The sequence below is a fragment of the Coffea arabica genome, chromosome 2c (genome assembly GCF_036785885.1).
Source record: "Coffea arabica cultivar ET-39 chromosome 2c, Coffea Arabica ET-39 HiFi, whole genome shotgun sequence".
NCBI classification, from domain to species: Eukaryota; Viridiplantae; Streptophyta; class Magnoliopsida; order Gentianales; family Rubiaceae; genus Coffea; species Coffea arabica.
The window spans coordinates 29,834,143-29,845,214 of NC_092312.1; the positions used below are offsets into that span (position 1 = coordinate 29,834,143).

Below are 11,072 nucleotides of genomic sequence, written 5' to 3' on the forward strand. Positions count from 1 at the left end.
AGCATCGAGTTTATCTCACTAACGTGCGTGTTTCATTTCAACCGCCGTTAGCATCGAGTTTATCTCACTAACGTGCGTGCTTTCACTTCTACCACCGTTAGCATCGAGTCTATCTCACTAACGTGCGTGTTTTCATTTCTACCGCCGTTAGCATCGAGTCTATCTCACTAACGTGCGTGTTTCATTCTACTGCCGTTAGCATCGAGTCTATCTCACTAACGTGCGTGTTTTCATTTCTATCGCCGTTAACATCGAGTCTATCTCACTAATGTGCGTGTTTTCATCCCACCAACACTCCATCTCACTTCAATTCATCTAATTTTACATTTCTGTCCGGGTCTATTCCGTGGGTCTATCCCAATTTTAAATTTCTGTTCGGGTCTATCCCGTGAGTCTATCCCAATTTTACATTTCTGTCCGGGTCTATCCCGTGGGTCTGTCCTGTTTTAAACTTCCGGTTCGGGTCTATCCTGTTTTTAAATTCCTGTTCGAGTCAGTCCTGTTTTAAACTTCCAGTTCGGGTCTATCCCGTTTTTAAATTTCTCGTCCGAGTCAGCTTCATAAAAAGGAGTCAGTCCTCATGTCAATAACAGCAGTCGTTCGAGTAGCTGAAGCCGAATGACCCCGGGTAAGCATTTGGTGTCTACTTCTTTGTCTCAATTTTTTTCAAAACTCAGACAAAAAGGGGCAAACTGTAGACACCAAATTTTTGGTGTAATTTCTTTTACTTTTTATTCTCATTTGTCGTGGTTGCTTTTAGTTTTTTTTTAGTTTCTAGTTTTTATTTTTATTTTTAAGTTTTAGCGTAGAAAAATCATGAAAAAGAGAAAAAAAGGAAAATTGTTCACAAAAATACGTTCAAATTCAATCTTTTGGCATTTTGGTTTATTTTCGTTAATTTATTTTGGAAAAAAGGAAAAAAGGAAGAAAAATGATGGAAAACGATGAAAAATGAAAGAAAAGATCGAAAATGGTAATTTTGTTATTTTTAGTTTGTTTATTTTGATTAAAATTGTTGTTTTATTATTATTTAGTTTTATTATTATTATTTTTGTTAAATTATTAAGTTTAAAATCAAAAAAAAAAAAAAAGGATCCTGCGGCATGCAAGCTGCGTTTTGCCGCAGCTTGCAAAAGGAGCATTGGGGCAGCCCTTATCTGCAAAAAATATAGAAGAGTGCTAAGGGTTTAGGAGGGGGTTTCCTGGTATAAATAGAAAAGAGGGAGACAGCCGCAAAGGGAGAGTGGGGTTTTGACAGAGGGCAGAGGAGGAAAGGATACGGCTGGGTTGTAGAGGAGGGACAAAAAAAAGAGAGCAACGGCTGCAAATCTGGAGAGGATAGGAAAAAGAGGCGGCTGAGTAAGAGAGAGAGGATTTGGGACTAGCAGCGAAAGAAAAAGAAAAGGAAGAAGGAAAGGGTTTTAGCCGTGAGGATCTTGTGAGGAAAAATGAAGCAAGGGAAAGCAAAAGAGGGGAACTTTGGAAGGAGGAAGATCTGAAACTAACAAAAAAAGAGAGATTTTGAGGGAGTAAGCGAGAGAGACGGTGAAGGAAGGAAAGAGCTTCACCAGCCATTGAAGTCGAGAGTCCATTGTCATCATTGCAGCCTTCTATTTGCTTTCAGCAGATCTGCACCAAGCATACAGCAATAAATTGGCCAAGCTACACTTGCCTCCGTTGGTATGTGTTCCGTTTCCTCTTTGACTACCTTCATGTCTATGTCCCTGTCTTTTTATTCTCCTAGCTGGTGTTTGATTGCGTTAAAGCTTATCAGTTGGTGGATGGTGGTTTCATTATGATCAGATTCTAGTTTAAGGACAGAAAAATGTTTGAGCCGCACCTTTGTTTTGATGTTATGAAGACCATCGCTGCATTTCTTTTCTTCTTCATTCTTTTGGATGTTTACTTTTTATCCTTGATGATCGGCTTCATTTCTTTGTTTTAATCCTGCAATAAAGTGGCATACCCAGTCAATGATGGATAAGTGGATTTCTGTTATTTGATAAGCCTGTTTGCATAATGTAACGGATAAAGTCAGCTGGAAAATTGCTGCAGGCTTGGAAAGGAACCATGCAGCAGGCCTGTATTTTCGATTGTTGAAGCTTCGGTTGATTGAAATTTGTGGTTCTATCGATATGCCATGTACATGATCACAATGAGTTTCCTACTCTTGCTGCATTTTTTTTTTTTCCTCCACACATGAATATCTAAAAATGTTTTGCTCAAGCTTAGTCGAAGGCTGCTGAAGTTCCCAAAGTTTCGGTTGGTTTTTGAAGACTTCTTATTGTTGCAGAAATTCCTTGCCAAAAGCTTGCACCTTTAGATGATTGAACCTCTGTGATTTTGTTGTTTAAGATCAAAACTCTGATGTTTGGCTGAGATTTTAGCTATGTTCAGATGAAAAATTGCATTTGAATGAACACCACATTGGCAAACAAGCACGGCTGGAAAAATTGCCGCGAGTTTCGGTCTTTCTTTTTTTGCTGCTCTTTCTTTTTCACGCAAGCAGCCCATGAAGCTGGGTGTTCATTACCTTGTTTGCACCTCAATCTTGTTTCAATGGAGGTTATAGAAGAATGGATGCAGTGTGAGCTGTGTTCAAACCTTGGCCATTGGCTGATTTGATAAAGAAGTTTGAAACAGAAGCAACTTCGGTTTTGTCAAAATTTTTTCGCAGAAATGCATGAGTTTCTTCGTTATTTTTGCATCAATTTCTGGCCAAGTTTCACTTGTTTGGATGCTGAAGTTGTATGTTGTTTGTTTAATTCAAAGTTTATACATTAGTTTGAGAGAGTTTGTTTGAGGTTTGTGTTGTTTCTTTTGAAATCTATGGTTAAAAATGAAGCTGCAGCGCACATTCATGTTGTTTATATAAGGTTTCGATTGCAGAATCATTCTTTACGTTGCTGTGCATGAATTTTGCATGAAAACCTTTCAAAGTATTTGCATTCAACCCCTCAAGTCCTCCTTTATTCTACTATGACCCAACCAATTGAATAATCTCCTCAATTTGGTCCCTGGCAGCTTTAGTTTTTGCAATTTCATTGATTGCTTTGCTTCAATTAACTACCATGCTTTGTCAATTGCACTTAAGCCATGACTTTAGAGGCTTTACGATCAAGTGAGCTCGTGTTTGCCTATTTTCTTTAATTTCCCTAAATAAATTGGTTGTTTGACCTTTTCTTGGCTCTTGGGACCTTTGGAGTGCTTAAATGTTTCGATTGAATTCGAATGGTTGACTAAGGTTTGCAATTGGGTCTTTAGTTGGTAATTGGGTCCTTGGTGGGTCCTTTTCTTGAAACTTATGCATTATTTGATTTCATTTAAATTGCAATTAGGAGAGATTTGGTGACTTTGTTATACTTTACTATTTGAGGTACCTTGACCTTTTTATTATTTTGAAGCCATTTTTCTTTCATTTGGACACCATTCAAAGGGGCGGTATAATTTCTTTTATCCCTTTTGTTTCTCTCCTATGTGACCCAACGTGTTAAGTGTATTGCATGCCTACTTTGCTTTCCTAGCTTTTCCTAGCTTTTCCTTAATTCCTTTTACTTATGTCATTTACTTTTGTTTTCATTAAGTTATTCTTTTAATGGGGTATGTGTACACCTCTTGACTTGTAATAGATAGGGCTTTGGCGAGCAATTTGGTCCATTTTCTCTTTCCCCTTTTGTTCTAATTAGCAAAAAATGTAATAGGCTCCTTATGCTTGTCTATGTGCTATGTGTTACCGTTTTATTAGGTTTTGCATCTAGTCAAGCATGCTAAGTGTTATGTGCTACATGTTTACGAGTATTTGGCATGTCTACTTGCTTTTTATAGTCGTGAATGAATGCACGTCACCACACTAGTCCAACGCTAGTTGTGGTCCCTTTTCCTGTCGCCACACTAGTCCAACGCTAGTTGTGGTTCATTGCCTATTTCCACTAGTCCAACGCTAGTAGGAATTCATAGAATGGGCTAGTCCAACGCTAGACCCTTAGGAATTTCCCTTTGTTAGTACATGTTTGCATGTTCATTACATGTCATGCATTCTTTTTAGTTTTTATCATTTTGCATGCCCCTTGAACCCCTTTTCCCTCCATTTTAGGATTTTTGCATTTCATGCTAGTTATAGAGTTCATTTGCTTGAGAGTCCCCTTAAATATGGGATATAGACGAGTGTGGCTTTTTCTAAGCCTTAGCACGCTTGTATTCCCTCTATAAAAGGGCAAATTGAGTCACGATTTAGGTCTCCCCGTACCCAATATGCATACATTCCCTAGGATCATGCATCCATTCTACCATTTTATACCCTCATCACACTTTCATTTTTCTTCCCATTTTGCACACGTGCACCTTTATATTTTCACTTGCACACGAGCACTTTTGTCATTTCTTGCACACATGCACTTCATATTATCATTTCATATACCGCACCTTGCCCACTCACGTGCACACTCTCACTTACACATTATCGTCTTTTATTACCTTTTCAAACTCATGCCTTCACATTGCATACATCCATTCCATTCATTTGCATCCCACTTGCATTATTCGTGACCCCTTCAAAGGATCGTTATTGGGCTTCACAATTAATGTGATTGGCACCACTCAACCTTTGAAGAGAAATTTCCCTCAATACCCCTAGGTCTAGGGTTTGCATTCATGTAGTGCATCCAAATGTAATGAATTCTTTGATTAAAACAAGAAAATCTTTGATTAAATCAACGCAACTAGCATTGGCTAGGTCAAAGGGGAGCCTTGGATTTTATCCTTTCTCACTATTTTTTCCTATTTTTCTTTAAAAATACATTTTTTAGGTGACTTGGTACACCTTAACTCATTACCAAGTGGCGACTCCGTATTTAGTTTTAAAAACCCTTTTTAAACTATAATTTTGGGTCAAATCGTCGCATTCTCAAACCCCCATTTAGACCCACTTTTCTTTTAAATCAAAATTCATTTTTCAATCACAAAAATACATTTTTTAAAGCCATTTATTTATTTCATCAAAAAATGGGGCGCGACAATGGCGAAGCAAGAAACAAAAGGTTGTAGCAAGATCAAGTGCAGAGGCAGAATTTCGTGGAATGGCACAAGGTATCTGTGAATTGCTATGGATAAAACGTATTGTACAAGATCTCGGTATATGTCTGTCAAAACCTATGATGTTATTATGTGATAACAAGCCGTCCATAGCAATTGCAAATAATCCTGTTCAGCATGACAGAACCAAACATGTGGAAGTTGATCGACACTTCATCAAAGATCATCTTGACAAGGGTACAATTAGTCTTCCGTTTGTCACATCAAAAGATCAACTAGCAGATGTTCTAACAAAGGCTGTATCTAGAAACGAGTTTCAAAGCTCACTTAACAAGTTGGGAATGATAGACGTATATTCACCAACTTGAGGGGGAGTGTTGACGCTAGCAATTTAAGGAGCAAAATCTGCTGTCAAATTTGGCAGATTGTGTCAATATTTCGTTTCCTTATTTGTAATTAATTGTCTTATGTTTAGGCTGTAATATAGGATCTTGATGTACCCCAATTAGTATATATATAGGCTGTAATAGCTTAAAAGATATAAAAAATATGAGAACGATTCTTCATCATCTTTTCTACAGCTTGTTCATATTCTCCTGGATAAGTATTCCAAATCAATTCCAATAATTGCTTTCTTTGATTCAAGTGCATTTTTGTCAATCATGAAAAAAGACATTTGACCTGATGAATGTTGGGTCCATAAGACTCATGATTTCAAAGCAGCTAATGGTGAGTTTTTTCAAACAAAGTTTACAACGAAAGACCCAATCACCATTAAACTTCTCCCAGATTGTCAAATAAAATCAAAATTTTTGGGAGCAAATTTTACTGGAAAAGATCTCATTCTTGGTTTTGATGTTTACAAGACTAACCAATATCTTTTTACACCTTTCGGGATCAAGTTCAAAAAGTTTTTCAACCCTTATTTGTTACCGTGGATTAGTTCGTGTAACTATTCTATTTAAATTATTTCTACCTTGTGTCAATTGGTATCAGAGTAGGTTTCTCCTATTTCTGCATTATACCAATGGCTGGCAACAAATCTGGTGATGAATCTTCTGCCCCTAAATTGTAAATTTAGATTACAAACAGATGGATTGATTGCTTGGATAAAAACAGTTGGTCGCTTGGAGAATTATATTAACTGTATCCAAGAAAACATGGAGTGTGTTCGAATTGTAAATTATTTGAGATAATTTTATGAAAAAATACTATAGCATTTTTTGATATGATGTATGTGAAATAAAAAGATAATTAAAAAATGTATTGATGATGCAAATAAATCAATATATATAAATAAGGTGTAAATAAAGTAAAATAATTTACAATCCAAACATACACATGGGTATCATGATGAATCGTTTGAATGATGACAGAGTGACCTTTGACCGAACTCGAGTCAACGACGAGCAACGAAGACTTCATAGATAGCAGGCCTATGAGGAAGATTCGTTTGCAAACGAGACATTAATTGATTTTGGCAGGGAAAGCCCTAATAAAGAGGTAATCCAGTCAAAATTGAGAGCCTGAAAATTTTAAATTAAAGGTGGATCTTCAATGGTGACTTAGGTATTGAGGAGTTGGACTGCAGAAATTGAAAGATTCTTCAACTACATGGAAATCCCAAAGACTTGACAAGTCAAACTCACGGCTTATCAGTTGAAGAGTAATGCGTCATCTTGGTGGGAACAGTTGCAATCTCGAAGGCGTCCCTGACGAAAATAGCCTGTAAGGACATGGGTTAAAATGAAGCCTCTTTTGACTACTAGATTTTTACTGCCTGATTAGGAGTCGTACTTGTTCTTACAATTTTAACACTGTACCCAACATAAAAGGTCTGTTCATGAATATTATTCTGAAATTTTGCTATTACAACCCTGCAACAATATTATGGAGACCGAGGGTCAACTCATGTTGAGGCTCCTGGATGGTTTAGATACGAGTGTATGGGAAGAAACTGGTATTCAACCATTTTTAAGCTATCAGATGCAAACAACCTAGCCTTGAAAGCTAAGATGAATTTGGCTTGGAAACGAAATGCAGGGAAAGGGAGTTCGGAGGATCGTGTAGAAGAGTTCGTAGAATCGCCATTCAGTGAAGCATCTTGGTCAGCACCAAAGGTTTGTCCAAGCACGACCAATTAGTGACGTGAAGGGAACTATTAAGAAGGTCAATACCAATCCAAACCCTCCACAAAATCCTAAAGCTAATATGAATACCTACGCTAAGCCAATGTGCGATAAGTGTTGAAGACGTCAGCAATCTGGGCATCAATCACATAACTGTCCATAACATAATTCTATGAATTTTGCGAAAAATACGGGACAGGATGATAAGGAGGAGAAAAGCTATGAGTGACTAATGTATGCGGCGCAAAGAATTGAGTCTAGGGAGGAAAAGTTTGATAAATGACGCGAGCAAATTTTTAGAACCAGGTTCAAAATTTTTAATCAATTTTTTGACTTGGTAATTGATAGTGAAAGCTGTGAAAATATTATTTCTAGATTGATAGTGAAAGCTGTGAAAATATTATTTACTTTGGTTAAATTGCTAAATTTGCTTGTTGAACTATAGCATGAGCCTTACATGATTAGCTGGATAAAGGATGTGAAATCTGTAAAAGTAGTTAAAGAGGTATTTAGTTCCTTTGTCCATAAGTAAATATTATATTGATAGTGTTATGTTTGATATGGTGGATATGGTTGCATGTCATTTGTTATTTGGAAGATCATAGCAGTATGATCAAGGTGTGACTTTCTATGGAAGGGAAAATGTCCATCGCTTCGTTAAGGATGGCAAGAAGAAGATTGCTTTAGTGCCAATGAAGCCAGGGTAACGGTCCAAAGTAGTTCATATGGTTGACAATAACTTATTAACTATTATAACTTTGGTTTGTGATTTGAATGGAGGTAATGAGCTAGATGCTGTCAAAGTGGAAGAAGTTATTTCTCATGATATACTTGAAGAGAAAGTACCACAAGTTGAAGAAGGTAGCGTGCATCTCAGTAAGCCACTAGATACAACCCCAATAGAGTTCATGCCAGCTTTTAGTGAAGATTGGGTGAATCAAAGTCTGGTGAATCTTTAAGCAGTGGGTGTCGAGAAGAAGCCTGATCTAATGAAGACTTTCATTGTTCAAGAGGACAATTCCAAATTTATTTTGACAATGGAGAATGATATGGTCTTGCTTTTGAACTTGTATCTGAGTCCATGGCGATGGAGTTGCAAGTTTTCTTTATAATCCAGTTCGTGTTGGTGGTTGAAAGGTCTTTTTGACTTCAAAGGAGAATCGTGGAATTGCTAGTCTGCGGGTGCTTGAAAGTTTCCTTGGGAATTCGAGATCGAGTTCTTTTGAATTGGAGAGGACTGGTGTGGAATGAGTGGCACAAGAAATCTTAGACCAAATGGATCAAGCAAAGGAGCATAAGAATAAGCGGCGCGGAGAACATTCTGAAGCATCAGGATGAAAACACGGCCTAAAATATGGCCTCACCTGTGTTTTCATCACCCACGTTTTGCTTCCAGAAGACTTCCAACGACAACTCCAGCGCCACAACCGGTGCCAGACATCATCAGATTGTTTTTTCATCTTCCGTTTGGTTTCCATTTTTGATGTAATTTCATTTCCTCTTTGATTTAGAACTTCTTAGCTATATATAGGAACGTATTAGGGCTTGTTTTATGAGATTTTTGATATTATTCTTGAAATTTTTAACACTTGGTGTGTTTGGATTCTATACCTAGATTGGATTCTTCTTGAATCTAGACGAGGTTCTAGTTGAATTTCGAATTTTCTTTTTGGTGTTTGATCATGAATCAACCCTTGTTTGTCTCTGTGGATTAGTTCGCGTAACTATTCCATTTAAATCACTTCTGCCTTGAATCATCTAGGCTTGTAGGTATTGCAATTTAAACGAAATTGCAGTGAAATAAAAAATGAGATCGATCTACTGGCATTGCTGGAATGCCAAATTTCTAACATTTTCTACAACAGCAATATCTGAACTCTGAAGACTAAAAGGGGATATCTAATCATCTGAACTTCGCTAATTATTTTGTAAGTCATAATAGTAGCATCCTTAGGATAATTCCTTGCATTCTGCAAGATGTTTGTACATCCAAATTTTTCCCAGAAGGAGAACGAATTACTGTTCAAAACTTAAAGAGTTAAAAGACTGATTATCAATCTTCTGATTCCTTGGGAAGAGAAAATATGAGAAACAAGCAAAGTGGAACTACAACAAAAGCAGCAGCCTTCAGCAAATCCTCGTTCTCTTTCGAGATAACTCCAATTCTTGACCAATCTCCACTGTACCTGAATTAACACAAAGTGATTGCAAAACGAGAAATAACTGCTTAAGATAACTGAAAGGACCTGCAGACATGTACATATTTACCCGGCATCGATGAATCCCAATGAAAACACTGCAATCGCAGACTGTGCAAGAAATGTGTTTGAAATTTTGAGAGAAAAATTTGGTTGTTCAGTTGGTGAATTCTCAGGCAAATCGCGCTTCTTTGCCAATGGAACTGTGGCAGGTTTTCTAAGAGTTAAGTTTGGCAAGGAAAAGGAAGCCTTAGCACCACAAAAACTGGCGCTCTGTTGCATCAGCATTTTGTTATCATCTAGAACCTGAGAGTTCTAAATGCTCATTATCTACTACTATATCCGAATGAGTGGCTGCCATTGAATCTTTGAAAATCATATCCTCGTACCAAAAGAAAAAGAAGTTCATTTCCTAGCAAAACCACGCCAAAGATGGGTTCAACCGTTCAAGTATTTATAGCTAGTCTTTCAATATAAGGATTTTGACTTTCATATGGTTATAGCCTTATTGACACACTTTTCTTCTTTGACTGTTTAGCTTACATATCGCCATTACCATTCTCAAACCTCAATTCCTTCATTTTTCTTTTAATAGTATTAAATGATGCTCGAAATTAGAGGAAGAAAAGAAATGAAAAGTAAGGGCATATCGTTTTGGTAAATCCGTTTATATAGCTCTGAGAATATTAAAAAAAAAAAAAACTCACTTTTTGTGTAGGGAAAGGATATGGTTCTACTGATCCAATATGGAACCAGTTATATTCCAATAACTTTCAGTCAGAGAAATATTGTGCTTTATACATACAAATGGAGGAGGATTGAGAGTTGAAGTGAAGTGCTGGTAAATGTTCTTACGACTTGGGTTTTAAGAACATATGGAACCACTTTATTAGTGGCAAATAATTTACAATAGAATGTAACTTATCATAATTTGGAAAAAAAAAAATTCGGTGTAAATATCTCATTGTCCGGGGACTGCATTGGTCATCGATTAATTCAAAATCTAGCACCATGGGACTCCTTTAGGGGGCTGGTTCCGTATCATAATTTGAATTTCAAATCTAAATTTTATATTTGTTAAATGCATCCAACTCTGTTTGCTTATATATTATCAATGTAGAGAACATTAACCCTTCTATGTACAAATGTGGATGTTCTAATTGAATTTAATTTTAATTGTGGCATTCATGCTCAGCGTGGCAAAGGCTTCACAAGCCAATATAGGGCAAGCTCAATACAAATAATTTTTAATTTTTTTTCCTTTTCTGTTCTTATAATTAAAGAAGGGGATGGTGGGATGTGCAATATGAAATGAGACAAAAATTTTTTTTTTTTAAAGAATGACAAAAGAAATGAAAATATTAACAACTATGCTATATATAAATCTCACTAAGTTTTGCAGTTTAAATTGCTAATAAAGTTAAAAAATATTAAATGAACCAAAAGTTGATGACATTTTTGTATGCTTTTGGCATGACTACAATTTCGTGTCAATAGAAAAGAAACAAATTGAGTTTAATAAATACCAATGATGTGGTTCAGCAATAATCTACTATCAATTTGAATATTCATTTTCTTTAGGGAGTGAATTTCCTGCAACAAAATCTAAAACAACTAAAAGACCTCAGTTAAGCTTGTAATTTAGCACCTAGTGGCCAGCATCTCTAATTGTTACAAAAGTTAAATTAAATTATCCTTGCATTCTTAGACATCA

General features: G+C 36.4%; 1 long non-coding RNA gene across 1 annotated transcript; it reads right to left on the bottom strand.

The window, feature by feature from the left end:
• Positions 1 to 9,056: 9,056 nt before the first annotated feature.
• On the bottom strand, positions 9,057 to 9,776 carry LOC113727162 (uncharacterized). Its single transcript, XR_011839801.1, has 2 exons — positions 9,429 to 9,776; positions 9,057 to 9,346 (listed from the first exon to the last, which is right to left on the bottom strand). It is a non-coding gene; the product is annotated as an uncharacterized lncRNA (long non-coding RNA).
• Between the last annotated feature and the right edge of the window lie 1,296 nt (positions 9,777 to 11,072).